This window comes from Myotis daubentonii, chromosome 3 (assembly GCF_963259705.1).
Source record: "Myotis daubentonii chromosome 3, mMyoDau2.1, whole genome shotgun sequence".
Lineage (NCBI taxonomy): Eukaryota > Metazoa > Chordata > Mammalia > Chiroptera > Vespertilionidae > Myotis > Myotis daubentonii.
This window is the reverse complement of record NC_081842.1, coordinates 102,649,435-102,672,896: the sequence shown is the minus strand read 5'-3', so window position 1 is coordinate 102,672,896 and position 23,462 is coordinate 102,649,435. Positions and strand designations below refer to the sequence as shown.

General features: G+C 43.4%; 1 pseudogene; it reads right to left on the bottom strand.

Moving 5' to 3' along the window:
• The window catches only part of LOC132231865 (DOMON domain-containing protein FRRS1L-like), a 35,169-nt pseudogene extending 16,468 nt beyond the window's left edge, over nucleotides 1-18,701 (bottom strand).
• Nucleotides 18,702-23,462: the final 4,761 nt, after the last annotated feature.

Below are 23,462 nucleotides of genomic sequence, written 5' to 3'. Positions count from 1 at the left end.
GAAATGCTTTTAGTTTTTGCCCATTGAGTATTATGTAGGCTTTAAGTTTGTCATATATGGCCTTTATTATGTTGAGGTAAGATCCCTCTATTCCCACTTTACTGAGAGTTTTTATTAAAAAAAAAGTGCTGGATTTTGTGAAATGCTTTTTCTACATCTATTGATATGATGAAGTGTTTTTATCTTTCAATTTGTTTATGTGATGTATCACATTTAAAGATTTGTGAATATTGTACCAGCCTTGCATTGCCAGAATAAATCCCACTTGATCATGGTGTATTATCTTTTTAGTATATTACTGGATCCATTTACAAATATTTTGTTGAGGAGTTTAGTATCCGTGTTCATCATGGATATTGGCCTGTAATTTTCTTTCTTTGTATGTCTTTATCTTCGTAAAAGAGCTTGGAATTGTTCCTTCATCTTGAATTTTTTGGAATATTTTGAGGATTATAGGTGTTAGTTCTTTTTTGACTACTTGGTAAAATTCTCTTGTAAATCCATCCAGTCTAGGACATTTGTTTGCTGGAAGTTTTTCTTCAATTTTATCAGTTGTTATTGGCCTATCCACGTTTTCTAATTCTTCCTAATTGAGTTTCAGAAGATTGCATATTTCTAGGAATTTGTCCAGTTTGCCCAGCTTGTCCAGTTTGTTGGCATGTAGTTTTTCATAGTATTTTCTTACAATCCTTTGTATATCCATGGTGTCCATTCTTATATTGCCTCTTTCATTTCTAATTTTATTTATTTGGTTCCTCTATCTTTGTTTCTTGATGAGTCTGGCTAGGGGTTCACCAATCTTGTTTATCTTTTTAAAGAACCAACTTTTGGATTTATTGGTCTTTTGTACTTTTAAAAAAAATTCTCTATCTCATTTATTTCTGCTCTTATCTTTATTATTTATTTTCTTTTACTTCCTCTTTGCTTTTTTTGCTGTTCTCTTTCTAATTCATTTAGTTGTAGGGTTAGATAGTTTATCATTGCTTTTCCTTGTTTCTTTAGGTTGGCTATGAACTTCCCTCTCAGGACTGTTTTTGTTGTTTCCCATAGGACTTGTGTTCATTTTCATTTGTTTCCAGGCAGTTTTTAATTTCTTGATTGATGTCATTGGTAACCTATTTATTATTTAATAACATGCTATTTAGCCTCCATATATTTGTGTGTTTTTGAGGTTAATTTTTATCATCTTTCAAAAACTTTTTATTTAAATATTTATTGTTGAAAGTATTACATATGTCCTTCTCCCCCCGCCCATTGACTCCCTTCAAATTTTTTATTTTATTTTAGTTGATTTCTAACTTCATGCCACTGTGATCAGAAAAGATGTTTGTTATTATATTAATCTTATTAAATTTGTATAGATTGTTTTGTGCCCTAACATTTGGTCTTTTTTTGAGACTGTTCCATGTGCACTTGAGAAGAATATACATTCTATTGCTTTGGTTTGAAATATTCTATAAATATTGGTTAGATCCATCTGACCTACTGTGTCATTTAAGGCCTCTATTTCCTTGTTCTCTTTTTTCTCTGGAAGATCTATCCAGTAATGTCAGTGGAATGTTGAAATCCCCCACTATGACTGTATTGCTGTCAATCTCTCCCTTGAAGTCCATCAAGATTTTTTTCTTATGTACTTGGGTGCTTCTATATTGAGTGCATATATGTTTACAAGGGTGATCTTTTCTTGTTGAATCATTCCCTTTAGGTTTCTGAAATGGCCTCTTTTGTCTCTTGTGATGATATTTGTTTTGAAGTCTAGTTTGTCTGATATGAATATTGCTACCCCCAACTTTTTTTCCCTTTCCATTTGGGTGGAATATATTTTTCCATCTCTTCACTCTTAGTCTGTGTGTATCTTTTGTTCTGAGGTGGATCTCTTGTAGATATAATATAGATGGGTCATTTTTTTCTTATCCATTCTGTCACTCCATGTCTTTTGACAGAAGCATTTAACCTATTTACATTTTAAGTTGTTATTGATAGGTACTTTTTTGTTGCTATTTTATTTCCTTTATGCCTATGATCCCCTCTCTTTCCTTTTCTTCTTCTTAAAGCAGTCCCTTTAACATTTCTTGCATTGCTGGTTTGGTGGTAATGTAATCCTTTAACCTTTTTTTTTTTGGTCTGGAAAGCTTTTTATTTCACCTTCAACTTGAAATGATAGCCTTGCTGGATAAAGTAGTCTTGGATTTAGGCCCTTGCATTTCATTACTTCCAGCACTTCATGCCACCGCCTTCTGGCCTGAAGTGTTTCTATTGAGAAGTCCGTTGATATTTTAATGGGAACTCCTTTGTAGGTAATTTTTTGTCTCTCTCTTGCTGCCTTTACATTTTTTTTTGTCTTTAACATCTGCAATTTTAATTATGATGTGTCTAAGTGTGGGTCTCTTTGAGTTCATCTTGATTGGGACTCCACACCTCTTGAACTTGTGTGACATTTTCCTTCACCAAGTTGAGGAATTTTTCTGTAATTATTTCTTTAAACAGGTTCTCTGTTCCTTGCTCATCCTCTTCCCCTTCTGGTATTCCTTTAATGTGGATGTTGTTATGTTTCATGGTGTCCCAGAGCTCTCTTAAGCTATCTTCCTGTTTATTATTTTTTTCTATTTGCTGCTCTAATTGGATATTTATTTTTACCTTGTCTTCCAAATCGATGATTTGATCCTCTGCTTCATTCAATCTAATTTTAATACCTTCCAGTGTGTTCTTGATGTCAGACATATCATTCTTCATTTCTGTCTGGTTCTTGTTCATGTCCTCTATTTTTCTTTTCATGTTGTTGTAATTTGCACTAAGTTCTTTAAGCATCTTTATAACCATTACTTTGAATTCTATGTCTGATAGATTGCTTTCCTCTGTTTCATTTAGTTCTTTTCCTAAAGATTCCTTCTTTTATCTCATTAGGTGATGGTTTCTTTGTCTCCCCACTTTAGCTGCCTCTTTGTATTTGCTTCTATGTATTAGGTAGAACTGTTATGCCTCCCAGTCTTTGTGGGATGGCCTTTTGTAGAAAGTGTCTTGAAGGGTCCAGTGCTGCAGTCTACTTGTTCACATGAGCAGGATACTTTAGGAATGGACCTTATGTGTGTTATTTGGGCTCTCCTGTTGTAATTAGGACTTGATTATAGATGTTCCATTTGTGGGAGAGATATCCCCTCCTACTTTATGCCAGTGAGGATCAACGTCATTGTTATTGTTCCCACTGTTATATAGGTACTTTGGGTCTGCTCTTTGTGGGGCTCCTTGGATTTTTGCACTGATGTTGTTGAATCTGGTCCCTTTGTGTGTCTATCCTGGGCCTCCTGGGAACTTCTATAGTGCAGGTGAATGTGAGTCACTGTCTCTTTCTGGCCCTGGCCTGCCTGATTGAGGTCCAAGTGATTGAAGCCCCTAATAGTCCAGCAGTCAGGGACTCCTTAGCCCAGAGGCTGGGTTTGCCTTGATTATCACACCTTGATTGTTCCTGTTCTGAGCTATACTCCCTTCCCCCATGGAGCTGGTCCTGCAGGCGTCAGCTTCAGGTGCTTCGCATCCCTCTGGCTTTTGCCTTGCTGAGTGGTCCAAGATGATGCCTATGGTGGGACTCAATGCTCTTTCTGATTAATTAGATGAGGTAAAAACTCAAAGCCTCCATATATACTTTAGGAATGTAGATTGCATGTAGATTGATTGTTTACAGTCTTGAGTAGCCTCAACCAATCCTCCTTATGTGGGGTGAGTTTTCCATCAGGCTGGGTCAGTTGCTTCTGCCTGGAAGCTAATTGTTATTCTCAGTCTCTAAATTGTCCTCAGAAACTTCACACCACGTTAAAGAGGCTTTCCAATAGGGTGTGCCAACTGTCTTCCCCCCAGGCAAATACTGCCTGGATAGCAAACATTTGCTTGAGAAAGATGACCTCTGCAGTGTGAAGGAATGACTCAGCATAGGAAACTAAGGTGTCTGTTTTTCTAGCTCTATCTCCAGAGTCCCCCACCCTGGCTTCTCCTCATACATCTCCAGTCCACTCTGCTCTCACTCTGCTGGAACCCAAGTTGAGTGGCTGCACTCAAAATTTCATGTGTTGGCCGTCTAAGAGGGTGTCTGCATTTCCAGCCATCTTTGGCTGGCAGACAGAAGCCCTGCAGCTTTTCGCAGCCAGATGTTATGTGGGCACCTTTCTTAGTTCTGGTGCTCTCTGCTGTGGAGCCCGGCTTGGGTATTAGACCCCACTGTTCTCAGTTGCACCTCCACCCCCAGCTGAGATGTCTCTCTGAAACTTCAGCTGCTGTCTCTGGGAGCCTGGCCAGCCCTTTTGCACCTCTACCCTTCCTATCAGTCTCTATGCAGTCTCCACTTTCCCTACTTGGTTATCAGGGTTCTCTCCAGCTATTCCTCAGTAGATTTTTCAGGGTTGTTCTTCTATATTTTAGTTTTAATTCCAGTTTGGTCTTAGGAGCATGTCTGTGTAGCATCCACTTACTATGCTGCCATTTTAAATCTGCTGAATGCTTTATTTGAAGCTTCAAAACTAATTGATACATTACCTCTTAATAAGAGATAACACCTATTGAGTGTTTAATGCAGGGGTGGGCAAACTTTTTGACTCGAGGGCCACAATGGGTTCTTAAACTGGACCAGAGGGCCGGAACAAAAGCATGGATGGAGCGTTTGTGTGAACTAATATAAATTCAAAGTAAACATCATTACATAAAAGGGTACGGTCTTTTTTTTTTTTTTTTTTTTTTTTTAGTTTTATTCATTTCAAACTGGCCGGATCCGGCCCGCGGGCCGTAGTTTGCCCATGGCTGGTTTAATGTCTGCCAGATTTTTTCATGTGTGTTAAATCTATTAAATCATCTCAACTACCACTTGTGGAGGCTCTGTGTTTTTTTGCGTGTGGTTGTTGTTAAAGATAAAAAACTCAGGCACAGAGATAAGTGATTTGCCCAAGGTTACATACATGATAAGTAGTAGACTGTAGATGGGAAAACTAGCAATCTGGTCCCAAAACTCAAGTTCTTTTTGTAAAATGTATTTTTATTTTCAGAGAGGAATGGTTAGGGAGTGAGAGATAGAAACATCAATGAAGAAAGAGAATCATTGATGAGTTGCCTCCTGCACATTCCCTACTAGGGATCCAGTCCTCAACCTGGGCATGTGCCGTGACTGGGAATCCAGCTGTGACCTCCTGCAAAACTAAAGTTCTTAAACACAAGGCTACACCACTCTATATATGAAGAAACTTCTGTATTGGCAATCCCTTCTTTGGAAACTTAGTTATTTTGTATTTGTAAATTTTACTTATCTGTGGCCATTGTGCTAGGTATTTTGTCCTTTGATACTTTCTTAACAGGCACTAAAAATAAAACAGATGAGTTAAACCCTTTCTGAATTCATATATTTGCTTATTTATTAGACTTATGTTCCTTTAAAGAGCAGATATTAAAGTTGTATAGGTTGTGGAAAATTTATTTGATAAATGGAAACTAGGGTTGATGGAAATACTATGCCCCTACAAAAGCTATGAGCAGCTGAAACAGTGTTAGTCATTTTGTGATAATACTAATCATGTTGTGTCTGCTTAAGTAACTGAGCTTCTTTGGATTTCATGATGTGTTTACTCCATTTCAAAGGGTGTTAGTTAAAATATGGTTCAATTAGCTTTTAAAATGAGGTTTCAATATAATTGTGTTCTTTTTCCCAGGATTCCGTGCTTTTAGAATAATTTAAATTCATGTTCCTAGTGTGAAGCCTAATGGCAATGATAGGTTTGAACTTTCCTGCCATTGAAGAAAACAATACAGAAATAGAAAATTAGTCAGTCATATTCATTGGTAGAAAATTCATAAGCATAGTTGGAATTTTCTAAGTTACTTCTTACAAGTCCATTGGTCAGTGTGAGGCTAAGCCTTCCATTTGATAAGTTTAGATGGTGGAAAGTATATTCATTAGGACTTATTGGCTTACATATAACTAAAACTAAGGTAAACAAAGTAAGGGATTTAGAAGACCCACAGTTAGAATTGCCCCTAGACTTGAGGCAGAACTGGAAATAGATATTTAAGTACCATGATGACTCTGTGTGGCTTTCTTTGATTTTTCTGGTTATATGATTTTTTTTCTCTATCTTATCCTCTCCTTATTTTTTTTTTTCTAAATTGAAAATGTGTTTACTGATAGTTAGCCTCCTAGTTTTACACATCATGGTTCATGTACCCAAAGAATGATTATCAATTCTAGATGAAATGTTCTCAAGAACAGATTCTAATTTTTCCACCTGAATCAGGTGCCAGGCTGGAACTTAGAAACTTTGGTTAGGAAGATGAGGTCTGGGTTAGGGATTATGATGAGTGATCTTGAGTCTAAAGTCTACTGTCGCCCTAGAATAGCTTCTATGATAACCTCATGAAAGGGATGAAGAAAACAGGCAATTCCCAGATGAGGGGAATGGACAGATAATCCCATATGTGCCAGCTGCAGTTACCTCCTTGTCTACACATAAGAGTAGACCCCTTTCTCTCTTTGATAATAATAAATGACACATGAGAAGTCTACTCTTTTTTTGTATCTTGAGATGAACACCTATAAGGAAAATAAAATTATTCAAACACATCCTATCTAATAAAAGGGTAATATGCAAATTAACTGTCACTTCATCACAAAGATGGCGGTGCCCATAGCCACAAGATGTCAGCGCCCAGTCCTCTCAGCCCCCCCAGGATCCCTCAGTCCCGGGGGGGCAGCCGCTGAGAGTGGGCAGCGTGAGCAGCCTGGCGGAATTCTTGCTTCATCAGTGACGAAGCAAGCATTCTGCGCCCAGCCACAGAGGGAGGGCCTCCTGGCCAGGCCGGGCACAGACAGGAGGAGCAGCCCTGATGGGTACCTGGCAGGCCTCACAGCCCTTGGTGGGTCAAGGACTGGATGAATCATGGAGCCCCAAGTGCAGCTGCCAGTGTGTTTGGAGAGTGGGATCTATGGCACAGCACTCCTCTGAGTCTCATGCTGTTAAAGAGGCTGGAGGTCCAGGTGATGCAGTTCAGAAACCACACAAACAGCGGAAAGCCTGTACTTCCCACTGCCTCACGATTTCCTTTTGGGGAGGACCCTACCTTTCACGGCCGTCCAGCTTCTCTTCCCACCTGGGAGGGTCACATAATCACCTGCCAGGAGTGGGAGTTCTCTCAGGAGCACCCAGCGTATAGAGAGACTCTCGCTCCTGCTTTCCCCTGCCGCTGGGTGCCCATGGGAGAGGCCAACCTCTCAGGTGGCTCTGCCTGCCCACACTGAGTGATTAACAAGACATCAGCTCGGGGGCCTGCACAGCCTGTGGCTATGGCCCCCTGTGAACGACCAGCATGCCTGACATACTGGCCAAGGATGCTGGGAGGTTAGGGGTCAAAAGGACCCACATGAAATAGCTGTGTTGAAGGAGCCAGCCTCCTGTCAGCAGGGGGCATTACAGAGGCATGATGAGTCCTGGAAATGTACTGTGATAGGCTTGGAAAGTTACAGTCTAGAGCCAGTCTCCTGCCAGTCATTGCTCCTGAGGTGTAGCTGCCAACTCTCTTGATTTTGTGTGTCTTTTACCCTCGGCACATGCATGCATGCACATTTGTGAGATAGATACATATATATATGACACACACATCCTACCTTTTCCCACACATGCACCTCAGACACCTGCAGGGAGTCACCAGGCATTATTCCATAGGTTCCAGGTAGTTGGCATTTCCTACTGAATGGAGTTGGGGGTGGAATTTATGATGTAACTAAACCAATTGCATGTGATGACAGTGGATGTTCTGTCTGGCAGCCTGGCTGTCTCGGCAGTGGCATTGGCCGGGCATGGAACGCTTGGCTGTGGAGGGCTTCTGGCGGGGAGGCCGGGTCGGGGCCAGGATGCTAGCCGGGGAGGGCAGTTGGGGGCCATGAGTCCAGCAGGGGAGGGCATTTGGGGGCAATCATGCCAGCAGGGGGCGGGGCAGTTGGGGTCAAGCAGTCTGGCAGGAAGAGTGATTAGGGGCATCGGGCAAGCAGGCAGGTGAGCGGTTAGGAGCCAGCGGTCCCGGATTGCAAGAGGGATGTTCGACTGCTGGTTTAGGCTTGATCCCACAGGGACATCCCCCAACAGTTGGACATCCCCCGAGGGGTCCCAGATTGAGAAGGTGCAGGCAAGGCTGAGGGACACCCCCTCCATGTGCATGAATTTCGTGCACTGGGACACTAATATTTTATAATACATACTTCATGTGCTCTGAATTGTGGTGGATTACAATCTGATGGGTATACAATATTTATCCCACGACTACTGCACATATATAGATTACTTTATAAAACTTTTTGGCTGTAATTTTTCTATAAAATGATATATGTGTCTTTATTAATTGATTAAAATTGAGTTTTGGGGTTCAGGGAGGGCTTGATAAAAGTGATAGAGATTGTAGGGAGAGCAATTAAAATCTGGGTTATTGCAAATGTAATTAAATAATAAATAAGACTTGGGATCAGGAAAAATAATGGCATTGGATAAGAAATAAATCTACTGGTATGGTAGATTAGCAGGAAAGAAGCAAAATTAAACGGTCTCTTATGAAAGCTAGAAATCAGTATGAACTTGCAGTTTGAGTCTTAGAAGAACCAGAGTATAATGGATATTTTTGGTTTGGTCCTCTCCCCACCCAAGACCCATTCTTCACGTTTTGCTTGCTCTGTGCCCTGAGCAGTGTGATTCCTGCTAGCATCATCTCCAGGCTCCCTTCCTGGTTGGCTTCTACCAACTGGAGACCGACTTGCCTGACAGGAGATTGGGAGCAGGAGGAGAGAGAGAGGTCAGAGGCTTTTTTTGCCTGCCCCCTCCCTGTGTCAGTGCTGCATTCTCCCAACCACAGATCCCTTGATTGTAACAGAGCTGCATCCTCCCCCTACCCCTTCAGCCCCAGGTTTGTGTGGGGTGGAGAGGAACATACCTGCTGCTCTCTATTGCTAGTATCTGGTGCTTAACCGTCCTTTCTTTGTTTCCTTAGCCCTGCCCACACTTCCATTGCATGGTTCCTTCATTAAAGTATATTCATATGAAATATTGGGGGGAAATTATTTTTGCTTCAGGAACTCTTAAAATTTATAAGTGAGGTTACTTTCTCACACCCTATCTAATAAAAGAGAAACATGGTAATTAGCGTACAACCGCTACCCTTCCCATTGGCTAATCAGGGCGATATGCAAATTAACTGCCAGCCAAGATGGTGGCCGGCAGCCAGGCAGCTGGAAGCTAACATGAGGTTTGCTTGCTTTAGTGACGGAGGACTCCAACGTTCCCTGCCTGCCTTGCCGGCCTCTGAGCTTGCAGTTTGAAACATTGTTACAAATATAGAAGCTAAACAAAACCCCAGAAACCTGCTTTCAGCCCCCCAGGATCTCAGAGCTGGAGTTATACATTGTTTCGATTATAGAACCCAAACAAACCAGATACTTGCTTTCAGCAGCAGAGGCCTCAGAGCTGGAGCCAGAGCTAAAGCTGGCCCAGAATAAAAAAGAAAAAAAAAGAAAAAAGGAGCAGTTGGGAGCTTCAGTCATCCGCCAGCCTGAAAACAGCCCTCAGCCCCTCACCCAGACTGGCCAGGCACCCCAGTGGGGACCCCCACCGTGAAGGGTGTGTGACCAGCTGCAAACAGCCATCATCCCCTCATCTAGGCTGGCCAGGCACCCCAGTGGGGACCCCCACCCTGATCCAGGACACCCTTCAGGGCAAACCAGCCAGCCCCACCCATTCAACAGGCCTCTATCCTATATAGTAAAAGGGTAATATGCCTCCCAGCACCGGGATCAGTGTGACAGGGGGCAGCGCCCAAACCCCCTGATCGTCCTGCGGCTCTGTGTGTGACAGGGTGCAGCGCCCCAACCCCCCCCCCCCACGGGCCCTGCTCTGTGTGTGACAGGGTAGAACCATAACCTCCCCATTGGCCCTGCCCTGAGTGTGAGAGTGGTGGTGCCCCAACCCCCTGATCGGCCCTGCTCTGTGCATGATAGAGGGTGGTGCCCCAACTCCCCAATTGGCCCTGCTCTGAGCCCGACCAGGGGCTGCACTTAGGGATTGGGCCTGCCCTCTGCCACCCGGGAGTGGGCCTAAGCCAGCAGGTCGTTATCTCCTGAGGGGTCCCAGACTGAGAGAGGGCACAGGCCAGGCTGAGGGACCCCTCCCTCCCCCCCGAGTGCACAAATTTTTGTGCACCTGGCCTCTAGTATAATATATAATATAACATATAAAGAAAGTTTTTCTATATATGTAAAATATATATGAAGGGATTTACTTCAGTAATTGATTTTTGTGATTTTGAGGGCTGGCCAATTCCAAATCTGTAGGGCAAGGAAGATGAGCAAGTTGGAAACTCTTTGGCAGGATCTGATGTTGCAGTCTTGCAGCAGGATTTCTTCCCCAGAGAAACCTTAATTTTGCTCTTAAGATCTTCAACTGATTGAATGAGGCCCACCCACATTGTTGATAATAATCTGCTTTAAAGTCAACTGATCATAGATGCTAACCACATCTAGGAAATATCTCTACAGCAACACCTAGATTAGCATATGATTGAATAAATAGTCACTGTAGTCTAGCAAAGTTGACACATAATAGTAACCATCACTCCAGGCATTAGGGAAAGTTGTTACTTAGAGAAAGTAAGCTCTGTAAAGAGACAGAGACAGAGAGACTAGGAGGGAACCAGATTTGGGTGAAAAAAGATAGAGTCTGTATAGAAAAATTAATACATAAAATATGAAATGCAGAAATATTCTTTTCCAAATAGCTATCTGCCTAGTGTAATGTGGCTATGACAAAACTTTCCACTTTCCTAAGTGTGTCTTTGTGCTACTCAAGGCTATTGTCAGTGCTTCTCCACAAAGGAAATCTAACATAATGTTCAGCTTCTGCAAGTTTCCTGCTGGCATCAGGACTGATGGGGAAGGTAGGCACTCTGCACTTGGCCCTTCATTGTACCCTGCTCTCCATAAGCTTCTCATATTGAAAAGCAACCCAATCATAGTTTATGATCAGGAATCAAGGTACAGTGAAGTGTCAAGCGGCTGTGGTATGTGTACTACTATTTCTGTTTAGTGCAGTTTTCTCTGGAGTTTTTCATGGTCCAGCACCACCTGGCATCTGTCCAAGGCTTTTTAAATGTTTTACTCTTTCTTGCCATAGAGGTCACATGTTGTAATTTGGATTTTGGTCTGCAGTTCATGTTACAGAACACACTGTAAATTTCAGTCAACAAGTCTTGATAGAACAGAAAGTATTTTGAGCATTGTGTGAAGATCCCTGAACTAAGTATTTTAATTGGGAAGGGGCACTGACTAATTAATAGAAGTGTCTAAATCTTTATGCGTCAATATGTCCATCAGCACTGGGTTGGGTGTCAGGAGGTTATGGACCAATGCTTGGGAGAGTTTCAGACAGCACTTGAGACAAGGCTTTAGACTAGGGATCCTCAAACTATGGCCCGCAGCCGCAGGCAGCCCAGCAAAAACATTTATCCGGCCCGCTGGGTGTTTTTGCCACTGCTGATTGTTGCTTAGCAGCCGACTCTTCCCCCGCCTGCAGTGTGCCGGACTCTCTGACTCCCCTCCTTCTCTCTGTCTCTCGACTGCTCCTCTCAGTCTCAGAATGAAACATCTGAAATCTCCAACCAGATCTAGACTAACTGATGCACACTTGCATCACTTGTTACGACGAGCAGTGACAAATATGGAACCGGACATTGACCATCTCATTAGCCAAAAGCAGGCCCATAGTTCCCATTGAAATACTGGTAAGTTTGTTGATTTAACTTTACTTGTTCTTCATTTTAAATATTGTATCAGTTCCCATTTTGTTTTTTTACTTCAAAATAAGATATGTGCAGTGTGCATAGGAATTTGTTCATAGTTTTTTTTAAAACTATAGTCTGGCCCTCCAACGGTCTGAGGGACAGTGAACTGGCCCCCTGTTTAAAAAGTTTGAGGACCCCTGCTTTCGACCCACATGGTTCTGAAACCCCAGGTGGGCAACAGAGATAAAGGCTTGGGGAAGAGAAGCCAAGCTGCAGGAATCAGGAAACGAATGCAAAACATTTATAATTAGGTAGGGACAGAGTTAGGTAGAGCTAGGTAAGGACCAGGAAATTAAAAAACAAAAAAAGTGAAAAGGACAATAAGAACTCTCAAGTCTCAGGGCTGGCAATTATGTGGAGTCTGGAACCAATGTCAGCCCAATTATCTGAGGTTTAAAAGATACAAGTTCCTGGTAGGCCCAGGGATTGAGGGTCAGAGAACAGATTCCATCTCTGGCTTCCTTTACAACCTCTTGGCTTCACTCAGTTCTAAATGGAGACCATGTTTTATTCAGAATATTTCAGATGAGTTTTGTTTGAAATTCATGACTGTGGCTGATACCCTGTCATACCTCTTCATTTTTCTTCCTGAAAGAGCAGCTGTCTGAAGGAGGTTAGCAGACTAAGAATAACTGAAGTAATGGATGTCAAAGAATAAGCAGTGTGCCTGCCCTGTAGTAAGCAGTCAGTAAATGTTAGTGATGATGACCATACAATCATATGATTACATATGATTTATTTTATTATTTGCCCTGTAGGTGCTGCCACACATAGTGTCAGTCATATGAGAGTCAATTATCTGTGGCTTGCACAGACCTCCACATTTAAAAAATGCTTGTGTGATTACATTTTCATTCCAACACCAGATTTTAATCTCTGTTCTTTGACCTAAGAATCCACAATAAATGATTCTAACTTCTTTAGCTAGTTTTGATGCAAGCTAGCATACATTTCTTCATTAGCAAACCTTTTGAAAAGACAAGTGCTTTGAGCCATTGTCAATATTAAAGTTGTAGAAGTGGAAATCCCCATTACTGCAGAGTTGATGGGAGCCCCTCAAATTTTAATCCCCAGATTTTATTTGGTACTGTCCTCAGATTCCCCCCACACATCTCCCCCTGCAAACAGTATCCTCACACCAAGACAAAGTTCACCTATCTGAATCCCTAGGGGTCTCTCCTGGTTTTCTTAAAAAAAAAAAAAAAAAAAAAAAAAAAGACACTGTGCCAGAAACTGGACAATCTTCAAGAATAGCTGCTATTTTTACCAATATTATATATGTCCTCATCAAACTCTACTGTTTCACACCGTATTTTCTAAAAACCACTCAGATAAATGCCATCTGGCCTGAGAGCCAACTGCACTTTGCTTCCTTCACTTGCAGCATGTCTTTTTCATTGGAAGCTGTAACCTCTCGTTCTTGTGAAAATTGTTCACAGAAATTAGAATTTCCCCATCATTTCCTAGAGTCAAGTCCTGCCAAAGAACCAAACAAAAATCCTCTCTGGGTTTGTGTTCCTCTAATCTTATCATCCCCATCTACAACATCACCTGGCACTTATATGTTGGCGAGTCTGTTATCTGGCCAAGCTGGAGTTCTACTTCAGAAGTCTGTCTTTTATTCAAAAATACTTTAACATTCTTTTTGAAGTGGTTCTGTTCAGTCTTCGGTTTGTCTTTTAGGCTATTTTCTTTGAGCTATTTAGATCTTCTTTTGCCTGGTTGTCTGCTTTTGATGAACAGCCAGTTAATTTCTTGGATTGATACTTTGGGCAGGAAGAGCTAGGGGACATTTAAGCTTCCTTTGGTCCACAGTTTCTATGACTCTATAACTTTTCAATTCATGCACTTTTATGACTTCTTTCCAAATAGTTTTGGTTAAATGGGAATAGCACCACCAGGTATTATGTCACATGCTGGGTCATCCGATTTTAGATTTTGGCCCTGCTCCTTCTTAGTGGTATGCTGCTGGCTGTATTGTTTAACTTCAGTTTTCTTACTTATAGAGTGGGAATAATAAAGTTATCTATTCCCCAAGGTTGTCATAGTAATTAATACACATTATAATAAACAATATGTCTTGAAGGTGCCTGACACATTATAAGTATGTAGTGACTGTTAGTAGTGTGTTATTATTGCCCTTGAAACCGTGGATGTTAGATTAGTCACAATATCAAATACCACCTGTCACAAAATTGATGTCTTAGATGAAGGATAGAATAATGTCATGGTAACAAAAGAAAGTCACTTTATAAAAATGTGACTAGGAAATCAGATATATCTCACAATATTATCAAATACTGGCCATGATCAAGAACATCTGGGAGTTTTTAAACTTAGAAAATGTGAAAAAAAATGCATAGAAAAGACATTGTTTAAAGTACTTACAGGTAGTAAGTTTTTCTAAGTCATCTTATCTCACATCTTAGTAATTTCATTATTAAAATCATGGATGAAAAGATATAGGCTTAAATAATTTTTTAGATGATATAAGGACAGTTCTCTTCTGCTCCATGAAGACCATGTATTCCCGGGTAACTCATTGTACTTAGTAGTTCTTTCTGATATGACAAATGCCTGGTAGCTCACAAAAAGAAATCATATATTACAACCTGTGTCTATTTTATTTATTTATTTATTTATTTTTGGTTAATGCTCACCTGAGGAAATTTTTTCCATAGATTTTTTTTAGAGAGAATGGAAGCGAGGAGAGAGAGAGAGAGAGAGAGAGAGAGAGAGAGAGAGAGAGAGAGAAGAGAGACACATCGATTGGTTGCCTCCTGCATGCACCAACCAAGCCTGCAACTGAAATACATGCCCTTGACCAGAATCAAACCTGAGACCCTGTAGTCTGCACGCTGACACTCTAACCAATGCGAAAAACTGGCTAGGGCCTTTGTCTGTTTTTTTAACCTATTCTCCCTTGGCATAGGATCTCTGGTGTCCTCACTCTTAAAGGCTGATCTCATTCCAGCTTGGGTAGGTGACAGAATGGTTTTGAGATTTGTAGCTGCCTTAAATGGGTTCATTTGAGTTCAAAACTTATTTTCTGAATGGTTCAGCCATTATGAGGATAGTTCATGGACTGATTTATAAGTTATATATAATCAAATGTATGTAAGATAAAAAATGGAATGAAAATGTATAAAATCAAGGCTGTTAGTCTGGTCTATAGGTCTAGGCCCTAGACTCAAGGGCAGTGATGGCGAACCTTTTGAGCTTGGCATGTCAGCATTTTGAAAAACCCTAACTTAACTCTGGTGCCGTGTCACATATAGAAATTTTTTGATATTTGCAACCATAGTAAAACAAAGATGTATGTTTTTGATATTTATTTTATATATTTAAATGCCATTTAACAAAGAAAAATCAACCCCAAAAATGAGTTCACGCGTGTCAGAGGTTCGCCATCACTGCTCTAGGGTAATCGCACAATTGGTTTAGATGTCTTAATTGCTGGGATTTCCCAGTATTGCCTCAAAGCTGAGATAGTACACTCTCTTACCCTTTGGTTGGGACTATAAGGAAAATAACTTTTGGGGCAATCTCCCCAGTTATTTTAATATACAGCTTTCTTGTCTGATATGCTAGTAAGGACCCTAAATTTGTCTGAAGGGTGAATAGACTATGTATTTGTAGTTAAAAGCTAACTTGAGCCCTACCTGGTTGGGTTCAGTGGGTAGAATGCCAGGCTGCGGACTTAAGGGTTCCGAGTTTGACTCTGGTCAAGGGCACATGCCTGGGTTGCAGGCTCGATCCCCAGTAGGGGGCATGCAGGAGACAGCCAATCAATGATTCTCTCTCATCACTGATGTTTCTATCTTTCTCTCCCTCTCCCATCCTCTCTGAAATCAATAAAAATATATTAAAAAAATAAAAGATAACTTGAGCCTTGGCTAATGTGGCTCAGTTGGTTGGAGCATCGTCCCATACACAGAAAGGTCGTGGGTTTCATTCCCAGTCAGGGCACATGCCTGGGTTTCCGATTCAATCCATCCCTAGTTGAGAGTTTAATTCCTGGTTGGGTTATGTGTACGGGAGGCAACTGATCAATATTTCTCTTTCTCTCCCTCTCCCTTCCTCTGTCTCTCTCAAAAAAGGGGGGGTAATGAATGATTTCTCAGGAAAATTATCTATATAAAGCACATTGTTTCCCTGACTTGACTATGTTTTCCTTCCTTCAGTTAATAACAAGAGGGTGACTATGAATGTTTAATGCTTGGCTGGGTCAGAGACCTTGAAATCTTTTGCAAATGAAGCTTTAAATTGGGAATGAAAAAATGTTTGCTTCTCCAACCACTTTGTGGGCAGATAACCAGTATTAATATTTCAATTAAATTGTGTTTTTTTGGCTTGCATTGATGTTTGACATAATGGTAGTAGACATCATATTGCACTGTTTAAAAACTACACTATTTGGTATGTCAATTTATAAGGAAAGCAGAAATAAATGCTTTGGCTCAAACAGTCCACACATATCAGAATTACTGGGTGGATAAACACAAAGTCATTCAGGGTCTCAGATTTGTTCCAGCTTCTTACTCTGCTCACTTCCAGAGTATTATTCTTATCTGCAGTTGAAGGTAGAAAATACTCTCTTCTAGGAAAACATGTGTCTAGTTAGAACTCTATTACTGTAGAGGTGAGGAGCTGCTTTGGGGGAAATCTAGCATCAAAAAAGACACACTTTCTGCCCCATGGAATTTAAAATAACCCATTGTCAGTGGCAGACAGAGGCTGCCATTTTCAGATACTGTGTTAACTGTACAATTGAGCAGTTAACTGATCACAGAACAGGAGCAATTTATAAAATTACTGTCACTAGAAAAGGCACTTAGAGAAGGACAAGCCTGAGTTTAGCAAGCAGTTTTGTCTGACTCAAGCATAGAAGTTAAGAAAGAAGAAAAACACTGGACTATTTCATGGAGAGGTTGGTGTAACATGTTGACTGGTCAAGATGTTTGATTTTACCATGAGGGTGACAGAGAGTCGCTAAATCAGTTCAGAAGGGAGAATAACTTATTTCTCAAGAAAATTATGAAAAATACGGAGTCCTTACATTGACAGTCCATTTGTGACTCCCAATCTCAATACTGACTTCTAGAAACTATTCCCATTTAGCAACATCTTCCTGTGCAGTGGTCCTTATCCTTAAGTTCTCATTATCTGGGAGCATTTAAAAACCCTAATGACTCTGAACTACCTCAGTCCAATTAATTAAAATTTTATACAACTGGGACCCAGACACCAAAGATATTTTAAAGTTCAAATGTGATATCAAAGCATAGTCAGAGTTGAGAACGACTGTGCTGGTGATATTCCGAAAAGCTGGCAGGACTGTGAGAGTTCACTATTATAAACCCTGTTGAGTCTTAGCCCACCTTTGCCATTTGTTAAGGGGTACACAGAATCTCATTTTTGTCAGATTTTATTATATATTTTTGAAGAAGGACCACCCATGGAATTTTTTAAAGAGTAAAATTATAAATTTTACTCTCTCAATTTGACCATGTTTTATTGTTGGAGGCAGAAAAATTGACTGAACATTATAATACGGTGAGAAAGTTACTCTGATTTACTCCTTGCACACATTGCTATGGAAGGATACTTACTTCAGAGATGGAAAGTGAGGTGAGGTGTGAAGTAAGAGAAATACTGAGGAAACAAAACCGAGTTGGTAACATAGGTAAACATTGGTAGTGGCTGCCTCCCACAACTACATTAAAATTACAACTAAAATACAGAACAACCATCATTCAGAACCTCCTGAAAAGTGGCTGAATGGAAGTCTACAACTACAAAAGTAAAGAAGAAAACACATTGAGGGCTATCATCAACAAATGAACAAATGACAAGTGCTGGCGGCGAGGATGCGGAGAAAAAGGAACCCTCGTGCACTGCTGATGGGAATGCAGACTGGTGCAGCCACTGTGGAGAACAGTTTGGAGTTTCCTCAAAAAGCTAAAAATGGAACTCCCATTTGACCCAGTGCTCCCACTTCTAGGAATATATCCCAAGAAACTAGAAAGACCAATCAGAAAGGATATATGCACCCCTATGTTCATCGCAGCACAATTTACAATAGCTAAGATTTGGAAACAGCCTAAGTGACCATCAGTAGATGAGTGGATTAAAAAACTATGGTACATCTATACAATGGAATACTACACTGCTATAAAAAGGAAGAAACTCCTACCATTTGCAACAGCATGATGCTAGCAAAATAAGTCAGTCAGAGAAAGATAAATATCACATGATCCCATTCACTTGTGGAATATAATGAACAACATAAACTGATGAACAAAAGCAGATCCAGAGACAAAGAAGCATTGATCAGACTGTCAAACCTCAGAGGGAAGGCAAAGTAGGGTGGGGGTAAGGGGGAAAGATCAACCAAAGGACTTGTTTGCATGCATATAAGCATACCCAATGGACACAGACACTAGGGAGGTGAGGGCATGGGCCTGGGTGGAGGGCAATGTGGCGATAAGGACACATATGTAATACCTTAATCAATAAAGAAAAAAAAACATTGAGACTAGTAGGAGGGGTGGAGGCATGGAACTGGTTGGTATGACACCTCCCAATAATCAGGAGGGATATCTTGGCTGCAGAGAAGCAAGGGAAACCCCAAGCCCAGGGTTTCAGGGATGGAAAGAGAAGTCCCTGTAACTTCAGGCTGTAAAAACCAGCAGTGATTGTGGCTGAGTGACACAGAGGCTGCTGGAGACCTAGGCAGTTCCTCTTAAAGGGCTGGCACATGAACTTACATGGTCCAGCTTCCTCTGAGATTTAGCACCAGGCAGCAGCTTTGGGGGATCCAGACACATAGGGGGAAGAACTGGATTGTCTGACATTGGGACAGGCACTTGGGGGCTACTTTCTCCCAGGCTGAGGTGCTCTCAGGGGTCATTGTTCCTGTGTTGGAACCTCTCAAGTCATAGAGCTGACAAGCAGCCATATCTGTTTCCATCAGTCTGGCCCACACTGTTCACTCCACCCTGGTGATTCCCTAAAACCCCACCCTATCCAATTTGCAGCCCCACTCAAGTGTTTGCAGCAGCTTTTCCATGTGAATAGCCTGTCCTGGGTCAGGCTTCAGACTTTCCTAAAATCTCTCAGACAAGCAGCAGTTGGCATCAGCATGCCCCAAGCCTGTTAATAATAGACCTAGGACTTGGCACTAGCACCAGCTTGCCTAGCTTCACAGTTTGGCCTTGCATAGGCAAGCCCAACATAAGTAGTAGCCATCTGCAGATCTCTCTGTAGCTTCTGCTGGGTGGCCCCCTTAGTGGCTTATTTTGCACCTCCCAAGAGGACCCAGGACTAGTGCACCCAGTGGACAGCTTCAGACCATACCAGATTACAATTCTACACATTCACAAGCAACACTCTTCTGGGGAAGACTCAGTGAGTACCAAAGCCCCTCTAAGCAAGTCCTGTTCCATATGAGAGTCTCCTGCACAGCAATTCTTCCATTGTAGTCACAGCTGGTCCTCACAGCCAATTGGTCCGGGGGTCATTTCCTTCTAGTGACACGAACAGGAATTAAGGCTCAACTACATGACTGTGCACACAGCCCACACAGGGGTAAACCTAGAGTGTCCAGCTCAGGTGAGTGGGGAGGCTGAACAACTGGACCCTTCAGGACATCTACTTCACAAGGCCACTCTACCAATTCTAGAAGACACAGCGGCTCTACTTAATACATAGAAACAAACACAGGGTAGCAGCCAAAATGTGAGACAAAGAAACATGTCACAAATGAAAGAAATGGAAACAAGAAAACTCCTGGATGCAGAGTTTAAAACAATAATTTTAAGGTTGCTCAAGGATGACTAGTGAGAGCTTCGAGGGACTTAGTGTGACTTTCAGGGATCTTAGAATTTCAAAGATATTAAAAAGGATCAGTCAGAAATTAAGCATACATTAACTGAAATGAAGAATAATTTTCAAGGATTCAACAGTAGAGTGGAGGATGCCAAGATAAAAAGTATGAACAACAACAAAATGGCAATAAGTACATATATATCAACAATTGAATCTAAAAATCAAAATAAACAAACAAGAAATCTAATGAACAAAATAAATGGATGAATAAAATAGAATCAGAGCCATGGAAACATGGAACAGACTGACAAATCTCAGAGGGGAAGAGGGTGAGGGTCAGAAGATATTAACCAAAGATCTTATATACATACTAGAGGCCCGGTGCACAAAAATTTGTGCACTCAGGGTGGGGGGCGGGGCGGGGTCCCTCAGCCCGGCCTGTGCCCTCTCACAGTCTGGGACCCCTCAGGAAATAACGACCTGCTGGCTTAGGCCTGCTCCTGGGTGGCAGAGGGCAGGCCCAATCTCTAGGTGTAGCCCCTGGTCGGGCTCAGAGCAGGGCCAATTGGGGAGTTGGGGCGCCGTCCCCTGTCATGCACAGAGCAGGGTGGATCAGGAGGTTGTGATGCCACCCTCAGTCATGCTCAGGGTAGGGCCGATTGGGGGGTTGGGGCAGCGCACCCTGTCACACTCAAGGCAGGGTCGATGGGGAGGTTGCGGCGCCACCCCATGTCACGCACAGAGCAGGGCCCATCAGGGGGTTGGGGAGCTCCCTCCTATCAGGCAGAGAGCCGGGCTGATCAGGGGGTTGGGGTGCCTTCTCCTGTCACGAACAGAGCAGGGTGGATAGGGAGGTTGTGGCCCCGCCCCCTGTCACAGGCAGAACCGCAGGGCGATCAGGGGGTTTGGGCGCTGCCCCCTGTCACGCTGATCCCAGTGCCAGGAGGCATATTACCCTTTTACTATATAGGATAGAGGCCTGGTGCATGGGTGGGGGCTGGCTGGTTTGCTCTGGAGGGTGTCCTGGATCAGGGTGGGGGTCCCCACTGGGGTGCCTGGCCAGCCTGGGTGAGGGGATGATGGCTGTTTGCAGCTGGTCACACACCCTTCAGTCTGGGGGTCCCTACTGGGGTGCCTGGCCAGTCTGGGTGAGGGGCTGAGGGCTGTTTTCAGGCTGGCAGGTGACTGAAGCTCCCAACTGCTCCTTTTTTTCTTTCTTTCTTTCTTTTTTTTATTCTGGGCCAGCTTTAGCTCTGAGGCTTGGCTCCAGCTCTTAGGCCTCCGCTGCTGAAAGCAGGTATCTGGCTTGTTTGGGTTCTATAATCAAAACACTGTTTCAACTCTAGCTCTGAGATCCCGGGGGGCTGAAAGCAGGTTTCTGGGGTTTTGTTTAGCTTCTATATTTGTAACAATGTTTCAAACTGCAAGCTCAGAGGCTGGCAGTGGCAGGCGGGGAACGTTGGAGTCCTCCGTCACTGAAGCAAACAAGCCTCATGTTCGCTTCCAGCTGCCTGGCTGCCGGCCGCCATCTTGGCTGGCAGTTAATATGCATATTGCCCTGATTAGCCAATGGGAAGGGTAGCAGAGGTACGGCCAATTACCATGTTTCTCTTTTATTAGATAGGATATCAACACTAATAAAAGAGAAAAATGGTAATTGGCGGTTAATTTGCATATGTAGGCACAATGCAGGGAGGCGAAAGGGAAAGCAGGAAGAAGCCCCCTGCCACTGACAGTGATCGGAAACCCAGGGGGGAGCTAAGAGCTGGGGGGCAGGGCAAAGGCGGCCCTGGGGCCGCCTTTGCCCTGCCCCCCAGCCATGATCGGAGAATCAGGCGCCTTTGCCGCCCTGGCCAGTGATAGCAGGAAGTAGGGGTGGAGCCAGCGATGGGAGCTGGGCACGGTCGAAGCTGGCAGTCCCGGGAGCTAGGGGTCCCTTGCCTGGGCCTAAAGCGGAGCCCACGATCGCGGGGCCGCTGCAGCTGTGGGTCCCCGCTGCCCGAGCCGGACGCTTCAGCCAGAGGCGTTAGGCCTGGGCAGGGGCGGAGCCTGCAACCGCGGGGAGTTGGGGGTCCCCTGCCCAGGCCTGACACCTCTGCCGGATGCCTCAGGCCTGGTCAAGGGGCCGATCCGGTGATTGGTGATCGGAGGGTGATGAGGGTCAGCTCCTCTGGCTGAGGCATCAGGCCTGGGCGGGGGGCGCAGCCGGGGATTGGGGGGATATGATGGTCCCCTTGCCCAGGCCTGAAGCCTGGGTCAGAGGCGTCAGGCTTGGACAGGGGGTGGAGCAAGTGATCAGAGGGAGATGGGGGTCCCCTGCCCAGGCATGATTCCTGGGCATGGGGCCGATCCTGCGATTGGAGCTTGATGGGGGTCAACGCCTGAGGGCCCCCAGTATGTGAGAGGGGGCAGGCTGGGCTGAGGGACACTCCCCCCCCCACACACACACCCAGTGCACGAATTTCATGCACCGGGCCCCTAGTCCATTACATAAGGACACAGACAATAAGGTGGTGAAGGCCTGGGGCAGGGTGGGAACCAGGTGGAGAAGGGCAATGGAGGGAAAAATAGGGACATCTGTAATACTCTCAACAAGAAGATTTAAAAAATAAAATAAAATAACAACAAAATGAAGAGCAGTACTGAGGTAGAGTACAGCTCCCAGGTATCAAGGACAAGGGCAATTCCAGGAAGAAGGATATGAACATGTAAGGCAAAGGGGAATGAAAAAAATATGGCAAAGACCCAGGGTTCTTGTGGCCCTTGTAGCACATTCCTCAGATTGCTGTGTGTGGTTGATTTTATATGGATCTTGTCCTATTTTTATCCTATGAGGATCTGAGGGTGTTGCCTAGAAGACAAAACCGTCTTACTGAATAATAGCCTCTTATAAACTGAAGTGATTTACAGGAAAAAAATGTTTTTGGTTGAGAAGTCAGTCAGATAGAAGGTTAAAAGACAAGTAGCACACACATAATGAAGTAATCCCATATAATAAAAGCCTAATATGCACATTAGGAGTTTGACCGGGAGTTCAACTGCTCACTATGATGTGCGCTGACCACCAGGTGGTGGCACAGAACATGGAAGGTGTTGGTGACACAGAGCTGGCAGCGGGCGGCAGCGGAGGTGCTGCCAGCCCTGATGGGCACCAACAAGAGAGGGACCATGGCAGCATGGTGGAGCAGATGAACAGGTAGTGCCAGGCCAAGGCGGGTGGGAGTGGGGGTCCGATTACCCTGCCAATCGCCCTGCAGAAGGAGCCAGGAGGGGAACCTGGTCCCAATGGTGGAGCAGGTAAGGGGGCAGTGCCAGGCCAAGATGGGGTGCTAGGTGGGGCTGTGGGGCTGCAAGACTGGGGTTGTGAGCTGGGGCTGTGAGCCTGGGGGTGTGAACTGGGTCCTGATTCCTACAGGCCACCCTGAGGGACCCCACCCATGCATGAATTCATGCACCAGGCCTATAGTCTAAAAATAAACTGGAGCATAAATATTCATGGGAATATATTCACAAGATGAATTGAAACCAGAAGTTATTCTCATGAATGTAATACCTGCCTAAATGTGTGTCTAAATCCCCTTCTTCTCCTAATAATCTGATTTAATACCTAATCTTCCCTAAACACTGTCCTGAATGCAGGGATTTGCTTTCATTCAATATCCTAATCAATATGATCATGTCTCTCAAATTTCATTCCTTACTTTGAAGTCACACTTTGACTCATAAGGAATTTCCACACTTCCTTACAGCTGTTGAGGGGAAAGTCCCAGCAAGAGGAAGTACCCTGT